The sequence below is a fragment of the Rutidosis leptorrhynchoides genome, chromosome 8, assembly GCF_046630445.1.
Source record: "Rutidosis leptorrhynchoides isolate AG116_Rl617_1_P2 chromosome 8, CSIRO_AGI_Rlap_v1, whole genome shotgun sequence".
NCBI lineage: Eukaryota > Viridiplantae > Streptophyta > Magnoliopsida > Asterales > Asteraceae > Rutidosis > Rutidosis leptorrhynchoides.
In genome coordinates, this window is record NC_092340.1 from 22877933 (window position 1) to 22883323 (window position 5391).

Consider the following 5391-nt stretch of genomic DNA (forward strand, 5'->3'; position numbering starts at 1 on the left):
AAAGCGAATCGTTTGCCATTTTGCAGCTTCTTCTGGGCTATGTAAACATCTCGTACGTTGCCATAATTCTTGAACATTCTCCATAGCTCCACCACATTCCACTCGTCCGGGAAATTGTAGAACATAAACGATTTAAGATGATTTCTGATTAAACGCGAGTTATTGTCGATCCCGTTGTTACCGTTATGATGATTCCTATCCCTAATCGTGCCCGAGTTTGTGCATTTTTTCCTCACTTCTTCCCATACCCCATCCTCACAATCTCTCAAGTTGGTCTCACTTTCTCTCACTAGAATTTCTCTCTCACACATTCTCTCACACATGTTAGATATACTGACTTATTAATTCGTTAAAAAACGTTAATAGCAAAATATACAACATCATATTATGCAAAGTATTAATAGTCATATACCAAAGTATCAGTAGTATAATATGACTTGATTAATAGTCATAAAATTAACAAATGCGACTTTGGATTCACCATAACCGATCAATTTTTTTAATACCATTTTCACATACTTGGTTATAGAATAGGACTTTGTTTTCTTGATAGAATTTGACTACTAAATACGACAATTCCTCAACATTGCCATGCTTGTCAACAGGAGTAAGACGTTCATATTGATTTGTCAGCCATTCACCATCCATAATGTACTTGTACTCATAACGCCCTTCCTGTCAAATTTAAAAAAAAAAAATAAGTTAAACGATTTGTTGTACGTCACAAGAGTAAATATATCTGGACAATGATATATAAACAAAATAAAATATGGAGAATGATAGATTAAAATGAAATTTGAGTTTAAAAAATTGAAATTAAACTCGGCAACAGGTCTTCATTCGAGAAGTCAAAAAACTCGTCAACGTTGAAACTAAACTTTGAAGATTCAACTCCATGTTTCTCTACACCAGTTTCATCCTCTTCTTTCATCTCCTTATCCACCTCAGCTAATTTCGAGCCACGTCTTGTTAAATAGTGTTCCAGTTGTTTTTCCTTAGTTTCCTTCTTTTTGCTTAAATGAGATTTCCAATAGTTCTTGATCTCATTATCGGTTCGCCCTGGTAATCTTCCCGCTATCAATGACCATCTAATAATAAATGAATAAAAAAATATTCAGATAACACTAGCAATTGATCTAGTATATTATTGATACAGACGAGTGATATTTCTACTCAAATTATGCAATAACAACTTGTTATATGACTCTCCTGAATGATTACATATGTTTGCTGCACTGAGTGGTTTTGTAGATGGACTCTAGGTAGATATCTGAATTATGTTCTACAGGAGAGCACTTAGGACCAGTGACAAATGTCTATAATAAAACAATGGGGGCTGATATATATATATGTTACTCTAGACTTATAAGATGATTAATCTGTGATTTGGCTTTATATAATTTGGCTTGTTATGATATTCTAAGTAATCAGCAGTTACTTGAAACCTGCTGTAGTACTAATTAAGGAGAGGCAGTTTTGACACATTTACTTATGAAAGGGTCGATTTGGGTTATGATGATTTGTAGTGGGTCAGACAGGTAAAGTGGAAAAACTTTCATCCATTTCCCTATATTTTAAAATTTTGATTATTTTCCTAAATAATGCAGATTTGTTTTAGAAAATGATTAGTTTCCAACTGTATAAATTTTCATAATACCATAAAATTATACTCCGTAACATGTGTCATCCAGTTATTCTCTCCTCTCCTCATTCATCTCTTTAATCATGTAGGAGGCTATATTATTACACTGGTTGACCTGTTACCGGATAAAACATACATCAGGTCATTAGGTCAACCTTACCCGACCCAATACTAACAGCATCGAAAATATACAGGAATGTTGCAGCTAACTAATCCTTGAGATTGCCAAGAAATGATGATATATGGGTAAATATTTACACTAATTCCTTTGTAGTGTAATCACGATAAATGCATTAACTATTTATACTATTTGTTCGTATGTCAAATAAAGTAGTTGCTTGTCATCCTAAACCAACCCCGCCCTATCCTGTCCATTTTGCAAACCTACTAAATACGGTTACCTGATAGGGCAACAACTACCTGACCTTTGTGATTGCCAACAAAGAATAATGATGGGTACATATACTTATGAATTAGTATAAATACGGTTACCTGATAGGGCACCCATTCCTTGTAGTCTTCCTGGCTCCATAGCAATTCCCAGTAGGTCATCACCTGAAAATTTTGCAGGTCAAAGTTATACCTAAGGTAGTAAGTATCCAGAGGTGGGAATTCTGACCCATTTACATATGAATACTTCTACATGGGTAATCAGTTATGATTTAACCCAATTAAAAATTATCAAACTAATAACATCAAAATTAGAACACACACACATTAATTATAAGCACCAACTCTTGTTAGTGTTCCCACAAGGCATTAAAAGTTTAGTTATATACAAATAAAAGAATAATACGATACCTGAAAATTGAAATCCAACAAAACAAAATTGTCTGCTCTTACCATCACTGAAAGAACGTTGAAGGCAAAGGTTATTTAATGCTTTAAGAACTTATAAAATGTCACATCAAACATACAAATAATAAATATGTATAGTCTTTAATGTGATTTTAAGTGTAAAGTGGTTAAAATAGACACCTCGTTCGCATAAGATTGGCATCTGTAACTTCTCCTTTTTGAGAAAAATAATCTCGGAAGCGGTCTTCGGTTGCATGCTTTGGCAAATTGTTCACACATAGCCGAGACCTTCACAAATAAACATTTTTCAGGCAGGAAAAAAAGTGTATGAATGATATCTGGTGACGACATCGTATAGAGTGTACCGTGTATAATTATAAGTGATAACAAAGTAAAATAATATACTGATTGATATCTAGAATGTGAAAACAACTTAATTTGACATTGAAATCGGACATTTATGAGGGAACATAAGCACTCGATGAATATAAACCATATTAGATTAGTGAAAACTTACTTTTAAATCCACCAAAGAAAAAACCTTTTTAAAGTTAACTGTTGCTATGAACACTAAAATTAAAGAATAAAGCATATACAGATTAACTTACATGATTGCAGATGAAATCAAAACTTTAGAAAGCTAAAGATATACGTGATTGTCTGTGTATAATCTGTAAAAAAAAAAGAGGATTAGATGTCATTATTTACTAATAGAATGATGGCTATTTAACTTGATTTGATATTGCCACCTGTTAATACTTAACAGCTCCAGTAAATTGGACATGATCATAAAAGCACATATTAGACTAAACAACATGCCAGAGCAGCAGATTAATAAATTAAAAACAAAATACAAAAACAACAATAACCAACAAACACATAACACATTAAGAAACTGAACAATGAGAGAAAATTTGAGCTCAGTAATAACTATTACCTGTTAATACGTTGCATAGAAGTCCACAGTAAATGGATACCAAATCCATCATATGCGAACCTATAAATATGATCCGAACCTAGTAAAAAAAGTTGCTTTGTTGATTATAATAATCAATTTCAAACAAACATACTTAAACCGAAAGTCATCAGTTCAAAGCAAATACTTATAATACCCCTCAAATCCCCAAAGTGTAAACCTTTATTAAATATACAAACAATTAGCAAACAACAAAATGCAAAGGAGCAAACGAATGTAAACTAAAAAACTTATATTAAATTTGTTACCTACAGTGTGAATCGGAAATAGATACAGCCACAACCTGCAATAATTAATCAAAACCACAAAATAAAAATAAAAATTAAATACAGAAGATGATATATTACCCCCCTCTTCTATCAAGTAAAGCAAGAATAACTAAAACAAACCAAAATAAGGAAGATGAGAGATCACCTCTTCTTCTAATTTCAGCGAATTCAAAATTTTCTGGATGAATGTATAATCTGATAAGCGCTTTATTTGTTCATTCTGATAGAACCCTAATCTCAGAAACCCGAGGGTTCAAGTGAAGTAGAAACCAAACAGAGGTTACAGAAATCAAACCCTAAAACAATAGTAATACTATAAACATGTAACTGAAATTTGATTAAGAAAAAAAATAGATAAATTATAATACCTGTAAATCGGATGAGATTTCCACATCACTAATGGTAGTACTGTCATCAGAGGTGGAGGAAATTTTTGCAAGATTGCACCTAAGTTGTTCGATCTCTTTCCGTAAACCAATTAGTCAAACCAAAAAAGTAAGAAAAATTATATATTTTCTCCTTAAAATTTGAAAAGAAAAGTAACTGAAAATGGGAATTTACTTTTGAATTATTGCCAATTCGGAATGTTATTGGAGAAGAGAATAGAAAAGTAGGGTTAAAAGAAATGGTACGATTGAAGAAGTAAGGTGAAGAAAGTGGAAGAGGTGTTCAAGTATGGTGTTGGGTATGTGATAAAACACGCAATCCCTTTTTTCACGGTACTTTGAGTCAAATCTTCGCTATAACAGTAGTTGGGCCAAATGTACAGTTGTTGGGCCAAGCTTCCTATAAGCTCATTTGAGCAACTTAGCCCTTTTAAAGGGTTTTCTGTTGGAAACCAGCTCACATAGGTCAAAATAATAATAAAAAAATACATTAAACCTGTTATAAATTAAAAGGAAAAAAATGGGGGAACAAAATGAATAGTGAGTTTTCAACCAATGGGGAGAGGGCAATTTGACCCACAAATAGAAGATGCATAATACCATTTTGTTGTCTATGTCTTATCCATTTTTAGAATAATGTTCACACGCGCATGTAGAGAAGTTAATTACGAGAAAGGCGTTATTTATTTTTTATGTTTTAAAAAATAGCGATAACTCATATAAAAATGATGATGTTTTAAAAAAAACGCCATCAAACGAAGAATACAAATAAGCCCGGAGAGGACCGTACTAAGAAATTATCTATAACTGAGCTCAACGAATACATAACAAAACAGGTAATGAAACAAACAAAAAAGAACAAAGGAAGCAAAACCATCTAAAAGACCTAAACAAAAACAAAATAACCAAAATAAAACATCATCAACGACCAAATGTGCCCGTTTTTATCATATTTCCATCCACCGTCTCACGTATAATCTTCTTACCCGACCGATTATCAAATTTAGAAGATCAAACGTTGGAGGAACCATTGCTGACCAAGATAGCAGTTGAAGGGGCTAACAATCCTTGGTCAACAAGATCTTCAAAAAGATCACCTTCGCCATTCGAGGAAATACCCCAACCGAAGAAGCACCATCACGGTCGTTAACATGAGTTTCCCTAAATAAGTTTTGCACCGCCTTTCTAAAATCTGAATCATCCTTATTATGGTATAACTTGAACGAGATCAATCCGGTTCTTACCTCCATTCTTCTTCGTGAATCGTGAGCCACATTACCAGCATCAACTTTAGACCCAACAACTTTCGCCTCTATTTTT

At 33.0% G+C, this 5391-nt stretch overlaps 1 long non-coding RNA gene across 1 annotated transcript; it reads right to left on the minus strand.

Annotated features, from left to right (window-relative positions):
- Positions 1–468: 468 nt before the first annotated feature.
- LOC139861549 (uncharacterized) lies at positions 469–3492 on the minus strand. Its single transcript, XR_011763804.1, has 5 exons — positions 3378–3492; positions 3049–3111; positions 2621–2728; positions 2135–2490; positions 469–1088 (listed from the first exon to the last, which is right to left on the minus strand). It is a non-coding gene; the product is annotated as an uncharacterized lncRNA (long non-coding RNA).
- Positions 3493–5391: the final 1899 nt, after the last annotated feature.